At 51.5% G+C, this 12,605-nt stretch overlaps 1 protein-coding gene across 3 annotated transcripts in view; it reads left to right on the top strand.

The window, feature by feature from the left end:
* Nucleotides 1–960: 960 nt before the first annotated feature.
* Nucleotides 961–12,605, top strand: part of PAK4 (p21 (RAC1) activated kinase 4) — a 50,994-nt gene continuing 39,349 nt past the window's right edge. For all 3 annotated transcript variants that reach the window (XM_079759946.1, XM_079759947.1, XM_079759942.1), the window contains exon 1: nt 961–1,108. The gene's annotated coding sequence lies outside the window, so the exon portion shown is untranslated. The remainder of the gene's footprint in view (nt 1,109–12,605) is intronic.

The following is a 12,605-nucleotide window of genomic DNA, read 5'->3' on the forward strand; positions in this document are numbered from 1 at the left end:
AAATCAACAACTATGAATAGCTAATTATCCAGTATGTTAAAAGGTGTTTTGAGCAACAGAAAATAAGAAAAAACAGGCAAGGTAAGGGATTTACTAGCATGTAAGAGGAATATTTGCTGCTGTTGTTAGGGTGGGAGGAACAGTCCCATTGACAAGGTGTCATTTGAGTAAAACCCTGAAGGAGCAGCCGGAAGGAGCCGAAAGAATACCTGGGGGAAGAGTGTATTTCAGATAGGGGGAACAGCCAATGCAAAGACCTTGAAGTGTAAGAGCACCTGATATTTTTCTGGAAGAGCAAAGGCCTGGAGACCAGTGAGTGAAATCATAGAACACGTTGTCCGAGTTTAGTTTATGATTTCTGGTGCGGTGTTTTGTATTTTCATATGTGCATATATCAAATTAATTACGATTAGAAGTTTATTTAAAAGGTTAAGATCAAATAGAGTCTTGGTTCCAGGTAAAGTTCCCGGACTCAGACAGACAGACCGTCGTCCAAAACTCATTATTTACTTCTTGTAATCCCAGACCCCTCTGAGCCTCAGTTTCTTTATCTGTAAAACGGTGATCAATAATACAACCGGGTTGTAGTGAGTATTCAGCAAAACAGTGCCTTGCTGGGTGTCTGGCAGATAGTAAATGCTTAAGAACTGTTTCTGGTCATTATTGTCCATTACTGCCTTCCTACCCCTAAACTTCTTTCCGGGGAAGGTGGAAATGACTATTACAAGCGAATAGTCATTTCCCCTTTAAGAACGAGAGTGGGCTGGGATCCAGCCTCCCCCGCACCTTTTCCAAATTTCCCAATCCCAGCTTGGCATTTTCCGCCCGAAGGTCTCCGATTGGACAATCTGCACCAATCAGAGGCTGGAGCGGGCGCTGCCAGCCGCTCAGCTCCGCCCCTAAGCGGGCCCTGCCCCCTACCCGGGCAGCCCTGTTGCTATAGGGACTGGTGGGCGGCGAAGGGGGAAAGCCCCGGATGTTCGTTGGGGATTCAACATGGCGGCGGCAGTGGCCGCGGTGGCGGCGGCGCATGAGACCTGAGGGCGACGCGAAGGCACGGAGTTCCGAGCCGAGCAGCTAGGCCGCGAGCGTCTACGGCGTCGAGCCGGTAGGATAAGCAGTCTGGCCAGGGTCATGGGGTGGTCGGGGCGATGGCGGTGGGAGAGGGTTAACGTAAAGAGGGGGCGGGGCCGCTGGGGTCAAAGTTCACTCGTGGAGGGAAGGGTCGTGCCTGGTGTCAGGGTCGAAGGTAGAGGAGGTCAAAGGTCAAACTTACGAAGGGGGTGTGGCCGGGAGTAGCGCAAAGTTCGAAATTTGAAGTGGGGGCGTGCTAGAGGGGGGTGGGGCGAGTGTCAAAAAAGGGGGTCGAAATAATAATTGGAGGAGAGGGTGCGCCTCCGATGGTCAAAGGTCACAATCTTAGGGGGATAAGGGGACAGGTGGAAGGTGATGGCAGCAACCAGTGGAGCAGATGAATGAGATTTAGGTTGGGGGGCATCTTTTATGGGATCAAAGGTGAGGCATGGACAAAGGGGAGAAATCATGTTTCCAAGGGTCAGAAGTTAAAACCCAAGTGGGACATATTGCCCGGGTGGGGTGGGGGACAGGACATCTAAGAGAGAGGTCAAAGGTGATTTTTGGTGGGGGAGAGGGGAGCCCCCTTCCACAAATAATGACAATAATAGCAGTCACAAAGCACTGTGTGTCAGACCCTGTTCTAAACGCCTTATGTATTGAATCCTGACTACACCCCTGTGGGGTTGGTGCCCTTCCTAAAGGCTGGCTTGCCCAGGGTCACCTAATGAGGAAGTTGTGCAGCTGGGATTCGACCTCTGAAGTTCTGGGCTGAGTTCTATGCCCTACTGCCTCTTAAGTAATCACAATATTGGTTAATATTTAATTTGGGTTAACACAGTGCTCAGTGCCCCGTGTGCCTGGTCTTATTATACCACAACCTTGTGAAGTGGGGACTAAATAGGCCCACTTTACAGACAGAAAAGTGAGGTTCAGAGAGCCTCTGCTAAGTCACAGGCAGAGTCCAGGCTGGGTCTGACTCCCAGAGCTCCTACCCCTGATCACTACATTGCAAATTGCTGAAGGTCTGTCTTTTTTTTTTTAAATATATATATATTTCAGAAAGGAAGGGAGAGAGAGAGAGAGAGAGAGAGAGAGAGAGAGAGAGAGAGAGAACCATCCGTGATAAGAGAGAATCATTGATTGGCTGCCTTCTTCTCCCTCCCTATTGGGGAACGAGCCCACAACCCGGGCATGTGCCCTTGATCAGAATCAAACCTGGGACCTTTCAGTCCATAGGCTGACGCTCTATACACTGAGCCAAACTGGCTAGGGCTGAAGGTCTGTTTTTGGAAGCAGAGACTGGGCAAGGCTGGGCCACTCCCTGAGCAGGAAAGGATTGTCTGTTTAGCCTCCATGGAAGGGTGTGATTGGGAAGAGAGGTTCCCCTGGGCTTATGGGGTGGGGTGTTTGTGGGTGGCCTGGAGTCCAAGTATGTCTAATGGGCTTCTGGCTGGGAGGGTGTCCTTGGGTGGTACCCTGTACAAAATTGGGTGTTTTCTGTAACTTAAAACCCTAAGCTCTCATCATGGTCTTCAATTGCTCCCACCTCATTTCCTACTGCTCTCCCCATTCCTCGCCTCACTCCAACCACATTGCCCTCTTTGCTGTTCTTCAACTCTGTAGACTTACACCTGCAGGCCTTTGACCTTCTTGTTCTCTGTGCCTGGATCCTTTCCCACCCTGCCCCTCTCATTTGTCACTCATTCACAGCCCTACCAGAACCACCCAGCTCTCCCTGCCCTCAGACACTCTTTTTTTTGTTTTGTTTTCTCCCCAGCCCTCACTCTGTCCTTACCTTGGTTGTCAGCCTCGCCCACTAAAATGTGAGCCCCTCATTGGGCAGAAATTGCTCCATGTTGCTCTTTCCCTGAATCCCCACCTGAAGCGCTGCCTGGCTTGCAGAGGACGCTCTGTTGGTGGGGGTTGAATGTTGGGTACTGTGCTGGGTGCGGGAACTGTAGCAGTGGACCAGACACATGGAGCCGCTGGGGCTCTGTGTCCCTTGGTCGGAGAAGACATAATCTGCGAGGACGTGTTCAGGAGCCAGGAGAGTGCCCGGACCCTGGGCCCCAACCTGGGCTGGGGACTGTGTCCTGGGAACATCCCCTGGGTAAGTTCTGAAGGATGAGTGGGATGAATGGGAAGTGGCAAACCAGGCAGAAGGAAAAGTTCTGTTTGTGAGTGGAGGTCAGGGAAGGGATACAGGGGGCTTGTAGGTCACAAGCAGCCTGTAGGCTTACACCTGCAGGCCTGTGTGAGACCACTAGGGTGCCCAGTCTGGGAGGGGGATGGAGCCGAGGTGGATGAATAGCTTCCTGTGTCTGTGAAGCTGTGAGGCAGTACTAGGGAGTAGTTCAGAAAGCAGACCCTGGAGCAGGGATGCCGGGTTCTCACCCCGCTCCATCACTCACAGACTGTGACCGTGGGCAGCTTAACTTTTCTGGGCCTCAGTTTCCTCTTCTGAAAAATGGACCTAATGATAGTGGCTACCTCACAGAATTGCTGTGAGGATGCACAGTGTACAGTGTGCCCAAGGCCTGGCACACAGTAGGTGCTGTGTATGCACTAATCTTGATGTTGCTGCTGCTCCTGCTACCTTAGAGATGATGGAGGGGCCTCTCTCTACCTGCCTCCTGGCTTTCTCTGGCAGCCACCCCATCCCTGGCTCTGGCGGTGTCACTGAGTGGGTGGACTCTCCAGGCAGCCTTGTGAGGCCAGCCCGGCCCTTGTGGTACAAGCTCACTCAGCATCTCAGGGCTCAGCACAGGCAAGGAGCGGTGGGGCTTGGCATTGAGGACCCAGGTTCTGGTCCCTGCCCTGTCACTTACCAGCCGTGGGACCTTGGGCAAGAGATTTCTTATGTGCCAGTTTTGTTCCTTATGATACATTGTAGACTATCAAAAAAAGTAGCCAGTTTTGTTCCTTATGATACATTTTAGACTATCAACAAAAACAGAGTTTTCAGTATACCAGAACACCGACATCTCCAGCATCCGGCCTGGGACAGAATACGTAGTGGATGCAGTTAAAAGCCCCACTCCTCTGCTCACCCCTCCCAAGTCCTCCCTGCCAGTGGCTGCTCCTGTCCTGGAATTCGGTGTATAGCGTTTCTCTGCAGGCTGTCACACTTTTGCTGTCCTTAATTATATTCACAAATTCTAGAGCAATAGCTCTCAACCGCGGCTGCACATTGCTACGTATTGTAGTCACCTGGAGAGCTTTCAAAACCCTGTTGCCCAGGCCCACCATCGATATTCTGGCATGGGTTCCTGGTCTGGGGCGGGGCCAGCAATAGTATGAGGTCCTCATGGCCCGCCAGGGTTGACCACCACCATTTTACAGGTCACGTAAATGGGTCACGATGAGCAGCCTGCTTCTTCTGTGCGGCATTAGGGCTGGGTATTGCTTTGTGGGGATGTGTGTAGGTCTAGGGCAGTCATTCGTTCTCCTTGCTGTCGAGTGTTTCTTTTTGTGATTTCTGCCCCACAGGAGTTCACTTTTCGGTGGCCATTTAAGTGGTTTCCCATTGGGACTGTAACAAACAGCACTGCAGTGAACCTTCTGGAAAGGGGTTCCTTTTATACTATCAATGGCCAGAGTCTCTCTTGGCACATGTCTTGCTTGCCTTCCAAATTGCTTTCCTAAATGTTTGTACCAGTGTGCTTCCCAGTAGGACTTGCGGGTTCCCTTTCCTCTGCGTCCTGCTTTGGTCACTTTTGTGGCTCTTGCTGAGATGATTTATTCAGTCATGAGATGGTAGGTTTTATGGCCTCCCAGGCTGGTGGGGCAAGTTGGGGAGATGGTTCATGTGATGGGCTTAGGTGGGGCCTGACAAGCACCGCTGAGCCCCAGAGGGCTTCGACCTTGCCTTCTAGGGCATCCAGGACAGTGACTGCAACTTGGACCCAGCTCTCCTTGGGGGCTTCTCCCAGGGCTGACACTTGGGGAAGGAAACTATACAGCCTTGAACCTCCTCAGGAGGGAGGCAGGGAAGGAGAAGGTGAAACTTGGAAGGGAAGGGCAAAGCCTTGCCACACTCATGTGTCTGACCATTGGTCCCAGTGGTGACCAACACAGCCATTGGCCCATCCCTCTTTCCATGGCCCATTGTATTATAGTACAACTAGAGGCCCAGTGCACGACATTCTTGCACGGGTGGGGTCCCTAGGCCTGGCCGGTGATCAGGGCCTATCAGGGCTGTCTCGCCCAGTCCTGATCAGGACGGGGCCTGCCGGATGGAGCGGGGGAGGGACCGGGGGAGGTTGGCTGTGGGAGCACACTGACCACCAGGGGGCAGCTCCTGCATGGAGTGTCTGCCCCCTGGTGGTCAGTGCGCATCATAGCGACTGGTCGACTCGTCCTTCCGGTCGTTCAGTTGTAACTGTCGCTTAGGCTTTTATATATATATAGATGAAAGAGACAGACTTGTCCTCAGGTAGTGACAGCGCAGAGTGGTCGGGGCTGGGATAGGGGAGGCACATGGACTGTAGGAATCCAGAGGAGGTGCCTGTCACAGCCTGGGGAGTCATTGAGAACTTTCTGGAGGAAACATCTGATCAGTAAGAGTGAGACAGGCCTACAAAGAATACAACAGTTAGTGAGTATGGAAAGTACAAAGGCCCTCAGGTCCAAATTAGTTTGGGATGGTCAAGTATCATCAAGGAGGCCAGTGTGGCAGTGGCGGCAATGAGATTGGGGAGGTGGGGAGGATGTGGAAGGTAGAGCAGGTGCTTTCAGATTGAGGGAAGGATGGATTTCATTTTGTGTTTAATGGGGAGTCATTGGAGGGCTTTAAGCAATGTCTGGTTTCCTTTCATAAAGATTTCTCAGGCTACCCTGTGGGGAACAGATCATGGAGGGCAGTGGCAGGGAGATCCGAGGGGAGGTACTGTGATAGTTAAATAGAAGAGGGGGCATAGGACGAGGGTGGCAGTGATGGAGGAGGGTTCTATGTGCTGGCCAAGATTTATACACATTAACTCATTTGATCTTCACAACAACCTACAAGGTAGGTACTGTTATCATCCCCATTTTAGAGATGAGTAAACTGAGATCCAGAGAGGAATGTGACTTGTCTGAGGTCACACAACAGGCAAGTGGCAGAGGTAGGACTTAAACTCCACACCTTTGGGCTCCAGAGTCGCTGCTTGTTGTGGTTACTTGCAATGATTTGGAAGTGTTTTTTGTTTTTGTTTTTAAATATGTTTTTATTGATTTGAGAGAGAGAGAGGAAGGGAGAGGGACAGAGAAATAGAAACATCGATGAGAAATGTCAATCGGCTGCCTCATGTACACCACCTACTGGTGATTGAGCCCGCTACCAAGGCATGTGCCCTGACTCGGAATCAAACAGTGGTCTCATGGTTCATAGGTTGACACTCAACCACTGAGCCACACCGGCTGGGCCCAGGCTGCTCTTTATATGGAAGCTCATTGGGAGCCTGTTCAACCTGCATAGTTTCTGGACTCTGGGTCCCTACCTCCCTCAGGGACCCCCACAACCCTCTTCCCTTTTTTGTCTATCACCTCACCCCTCCTTGTCCTGCTGGCTCACAGTGAGCCAGACTTCCTGGCCAGACGCGGCTTGGGGTGTCCCCAGCAGCTGTTTCTCCCATCAGCCGAGCCGGGTGGCCACAGATGCAGCCAGCAGGAAGCAGTCTCCTTCCAAGGCACAATTAGGGAAATGGGACCCTTCCCGCCCCAGCCACCCATCCGGGCTGGGGCTTATTGTCTGCCAGCTGCCTTGGCCCACAGGAAGGGTGGGGGGGGGGGGGCAAGGAGGGTCAGAAGGGGAGCTTTCCTAAGTCCCAGGGAGCCAACCATGGCAGATTCGGCAGAAGCCACTATTCACTATAGCCTGTCCCATGGGGCCCTCTGGTCCCACCCTGACCTTCCCCAGGGTGCGAGGTGATCTGCTGCCGCCCTCAGGGGCAGTAGCGACTTCTCTGCCAGGGCCACACAAGCCGCACACATCCTTCAGCCTGAGCCCACTTTCCCCAGCTGGGGCCCCTGAGGAAGAGACATTCGTAACCTGTTGGGAGGATTGGAGGAGGTAAGGCTATAAGGTGCTTAGCACATTGCCTGGCACATGGTAAGCAGGGGGGGGGGGGGGGGTAGGTGTCCTCCTCTGCTGCAGCCTCCTCCTCACCTGCTCCCAGCCTCTAGTGACACTGCACTAGCCCTAGCTCCCTGCTTACCAGGCGCTGGATCGTGCTTTATGGCCATCAGCACAGTGGCACCACCCGCAGACCCTGAGGAGGAGGTGTTATTAACCTCATTTCTCTTTTCCTGCACTTTAATTTAAGAAGACACATTTTTGCTCCATGTGCATGTGTTATCTATTCTCCTAAGTAATCACTGAAGCACTGAGCCCCGCACAGAAGGGCGTACAGTGACAAGGACACCTCTTTCCCATTCTGGCTGGCCGGCCCTTTCCCAGAGGCAGCCATTGCTCCCAGTTCTCTTTTTTGTGGTATTTGTTCCTACATATGTTCTCCCCCCTTGGTTTTTACTCCAGTGGAGCCAACTTCCCATGTTCGTATTCTGTCCTGCCCCCTTGCATTTTTCACTTTTGTTGTTGTTGTTGTTAAGTATATTTTTATTGATTTCAGAGAGGAAGGAAGAGAGGGAGAGAAAGATAGAAACATCAATGATGAGAGAGAATCATTGATCGGCTGCCTCCTGCACGCCCCCCACTGGGGATGGAGCCTGCAACCCAGGCATGTGGCCGTTACCAGAATTGAACCTGGGAGCTTTCCGTCTACAGGCCGACGCTCTATCCACTGAGCCAAACCAGCTAGGGCAGCATTTTTCACTCTTAAGTTCTGTGTCAGGACAGAGTGCTTCCTTGTGCTCGCGGTGGCTGCCATGTTCCGTGGCATGCAGATGGCCATTCAGGCCCTTCTGGGCTTTCCCTCCTCTGAACAGGGCTGCGCGTGCCTGTGAAACAGCTGTGGATTCTGGAGTTGGGCTGGGGTCCAGTAGCTTGCCAGCGGTGTTCTGGCCTTCCTCAGAGCATGTGCCCCTTTCTACCCCCCATCCCAGTGGCTGATGGCACCAAGGTTTCCTCACATGCTGGTCACGTGGACAGGGTGTTATCTGATGCTTCAAACTTTGCCTGTCAGATAGGTACCAAATGACTCTTGTTGTGGCTCTGATTTTAACATGAGTAAAGTCTTTGTGTTTACTGAAAGCCATCTGAGCTTCCTTTTCTGGGAGCTGTCTATTCATGATATTTTTACTTTACCTGAGAAGTGGAACTAAGGCATAGACTGGAAACCCCACAGCAAGTAAGCCTGACTCCAACTTGAACCCAGGCTTACCTGGCTCCAATTTGTAGCTCTTTTTTTCCCCCTTTCCTATTTGTAGCTCTTAACCTGTCTGACACAGTGGAGGGCATGGACTCTGGAGCCGGCTTTGCCACTACTGGCTGTGTGATCCCAGACAAGTCACTTCACCTCTCTGTGCCTCAGTGTCATCTGTAAAATGGGATGTTAATGGTATCTCTTCATAGGGTTGTCTTGAGGTTATAAATGCATAATCATCAGGCAGAATGCATAGCAAGTGCTCAAAGACAGTTATCTGCTAGCATTACTACTCAGTATTAGTCTATATTGTAGTGTTCACAGAAAGTACTATTCTTTCTGTGAACTAACCTATTGGATCTTCCCAGCACCCCCACGTTGTAGGTGTTACTATTCCCCTTTCATAGGGTAGGAAATTGAGAACCTGGGAGACTTGCCTGGGGTCACAGAGCCAGCAGGGCTGGGATTTGGCCCCAGGCTGCTGGCTGCCCAGTCTGGCTCCAACCACTATGGCACACCACCTGTGCTACCCCCTTAACGAAGCCCCCCTCCTGCCCCCTCTGTTGTGTCCTCAGTCCAGGCAGGCTGCAGCAGAACTATGAAGGGGAACACCTTGACAGGTGGGATCATCAGGCAGGGTCCCCACATAGGGCCTCCCTCTTGGGCCCTCCCTGCTTCCTCTCCAGGTGTCCCAGCCTGGAAACTCCTGATAAAGCAGCATTGTGCTATGGTTTCGGCTGGCTTTCCCAGCCTGGTTTCAGCCACTCCCACACCAGAGAAGTAGCCCGCTGTCCTGGGCCTCCCCCCACCTCTCCTCTCTCTCTGCCCTTCCCTCCTCAGTGCTGGGAATGGGGAGAAAGTAGGACATTGCAGGAGGGCAGGGCTCTTCTGTATATCAGCCCCCAGGTGAGGATTCCCCCAGGGAGTTCTGCCTCCTGTCTCCCTCGGGACCCCTCCTCTGCTGCCTGCGGGGGGCCTCCACAGCTCTCTTCCCCTTCCCCCACACTTCCACAGCATCCTGGCCCCAGGTTATTTGACTCTGAAATGCCTTGTATATATACACATAGAAAAGTGCCTAGTGCACATGTCAGTTTGATAGATAATGACAAGGTGAACAGACACTTCACCCACCGCAGCAAGGCAAAGACAGAGAGCTCAGCATCCTAGAAGCCCCATCACCTCTTGATCACAACTCCAGTAGTAATCACTCCCCTTATCTTGGGAGTCACCATGTCCCTGTTTTTCCAGGTAGCTTTTACCAGGTGTGCATCCCTGAATTCTAGAGTGCCACCTTGCCTGCTTTTGAACTTCACATAAATGGGATCCTTTGCATGTCCTGTTTGTGTCTACCTTCTTTCATCCTCTGTCCCCATGGTTGCATGTATTGTAAGTTCATTCACCCTCCTTGCTGTGTGATATTCTACGCTGTGAACAAACCATAACTTAGTTCTCTGTCTCCTGCTGTGCAGGTGTGAACATCCTCTTTGAATGTGCCCACTGGTGCGTGTGTGCACGCATCTCTCCAGGGAATAGGTGCAGGGTGTGTTGCTCCGGGCAGAGGGTAGGGTATCATCACCTTTAGTGGACACCGCCCTACAGATTTCCAGAGTGCTTGTACCTGTGTACACGCCCAATCCTCACCAACACTTGGTTTGTCAGACTTTTGAATTAATCTTGAAACATTTTATATTCTGTTCATCTGCAAAAGTAACATGTGCATGTTATCATTGAGATGAGTCCTTTGTGTCATTTTCTCCTCCCTGTGTTCCTGTCCATGCCAGCTCTTACCTGTCCTACCAACAGGAGTCAAGTGCTTATTCCTGGATAAGCCCTGTGCTGGGGCCACGGGACCCAGAGTTGAACACAACAGGCTCTCTCACTGAGCTCAGTCCTAGTAGGGGACACAGAGACAGGTAAAAAAGCCCCATCTTCCCTTAGTTGCCTTGTTTGGGTAACAGGCACCCCATCCATCCTCTTAATTGGGCCAAGAATCTGGTATCATCTGACTCATCTTGCCCTTTTCCTCCATATCCACGAGATCAGGAAAGCCTGTTGCTCTACCTTCAGAGTAGAACCTGGTGCCTTTCCCTCTTCTTTATTGTTACCCCCAATTCAACCCATCCTCATCTCCCCCCTGGACCATTCAGCAGTATCCTCCCTCCTCCCTTCCCCGCTGGCTCCATAGTCTGCCCTCACAGAAGCCAGAGGGAGCCTGAGTCAGATCATGACCCTTTCCTGCTGGGGACCCTCCCGTGGCTTCATTTCTCTTAGGAAACGCCTCCAAGTCCCCACAAGATTCTTGTCCAGTTTTTCTTTTCCCTTTTGTTAATCCTCACACAAGGATATTTTTTCCATTGATTTTTAGAGAGAGTGGAAGGGTCGGGAAAGAGAAAGGGGGGGGGGGGAGAGAGAGAGAGAGAGAGAGAGAGAGAGAGAGAGAAACATTGATGTGAGAGAGACACATTGATTGGTTGCCTCCCGCACGCACCTGACTGGGGCCAGGGGTTGAATCTGTAACCCAGGTACATGCCCTTGACCAGGAATGGAACCCGCGACCCTTTGGACCCCAGGCCAACGCTCTAACCACTGAGCCAAACCCACCAGGGCTGGCCCGGCTTTTCTGCTCACCACTGCTGTACCATTCCTAGAGCAATCTAGGCTAGGTCCTGTCTCAGGGCCTTTGTTCATGCTGCTCTTTCAGTAATTTATCTCTCTCTTGCCCCCCACCTTCCCCTGCTTGATTTTCTCTGTAGCACTCATCATTACTACTTACATTACATTATACTTTGTGGTTCTGTTGGCTTATTGTCCCCACTGTCCATAACTTAGCTTCATAACTTAGCTTACTGTGTCCCTTTGCTATATTCTCAGAGCTTGATGTCTAGTAGTCGCTCAGTAAACACTGGTGGACGAATGTGAATGAATGAATGAGCTATAATAAGTGGTGAGTGTCATTGCCAGAATGTAGGATGGGGGACCCGCCCTGGGTGAGGAGTACAGAGCAGGCTTCCTGAGGAGGGAGGGGCACTGGTGGCTGACGGAGCTGCCTGTGCAGGGGTCTAGGCGGGAGCACGCAGGGGCACTTGAGGACCTGAAGAAAGACTCACATCAGTGTCAGTTCTCCAGGTGGTCTGGATTCGAATGTTGACAGCCACTCAAGCCTCTCTGTGTCTCAATTTCTTTCTCTCTCTGGACCTGAGGTTACTCTGGTGTCTGGGCATCTCTGAAGTTCTGCTCCTAACAGAACTTCCCTAGGGCCTGGCATGAAAATGTGAATATGATTGTTTTCTTTTTCTTCCCACAAATTCTCTGGAGTGCCTGGCCTTAGTGGCTTCCAGGGACACAGTGGTAGATAAACAGACCCAGTTGCTACCCAATTTGGAACCTGTCTCTTGGACTCTCAGCCTTCTGAGGCACCCCTGTCTGGAGGCAGGAGAAGGCCTGAAATAATCTTGGGCCTGGGGAGTCTTTATTCCTTAGGCTGATTGATTATAAGGAAAACAAATTGAGGGTTTGCATGTGCCAGTGACCCACACAGCACTACCACACTTCTGCCTAATCTTTCCTGGCATCCCAGAAAGTGGCTACGACCATCGGACCTGTCTCACGGAAGAGCAGGGTGAGAGTGACACCAGTGGTGTGTGCTTGGCCCGCCCTGCAACCTGGTGCCGAGCAGATGTGGTGGCATCTCCTTGTGGTGCTAATTTGCACTCCCCTGGTGGCAGGTCAGGTGAAGGATCCACATGTTTTCGAACACCCCGAGAGCCTGTCCTGTGAAGTACCCCTTCATGTCGCGTGCCTGTTTTTTCCTTGGGCTGTCTGCGTGTTTATTTATCTCTTTGAGTTAAATCCTAGATTCTGGAGGAGAGCCTTTGTTTCTAAGATGTTACACTATCTTCTCCCAGCCTGCAGCTTGCGTTTTCACTTTTTAAAATTGTCTTGATGAACCAAAGTGCTTAATTTTAATGTCAAATGTGTCACTCATTTCCTTTGTAGTTTTATGGTCCTGCTTTTCTATTCGTTCTGGAATTGGTGTGTGTGTGTGGTAGGCATCCAGTTTTATATTTTCCACCTAGACCCCCATTTATTAAAAACAGACCACTTTTCTCCACCGCGGCCCTGATCATAAGTCATGTCTCTGTGTAAGTGGGCCTGTTTCTGGGGGCTCTCTTCCTTCCTCACTCTGTTTTTCTATCTTTATTCCCGTAACAATACCACACTGTC

The sequence above is a fragment of the Cnephaeus nilssonii genome (assembly GCF_951640355.1).
Source record: "Cnephaeus nilssonii genome assembly, chromosome: 20".
Lineage (NCBI taxonomy): Eukaryota > Metazoa > Chordata > Mammalia > Chiroptera > Vespertilionidae > Cnephaeus > Cnephaeus nilssonii.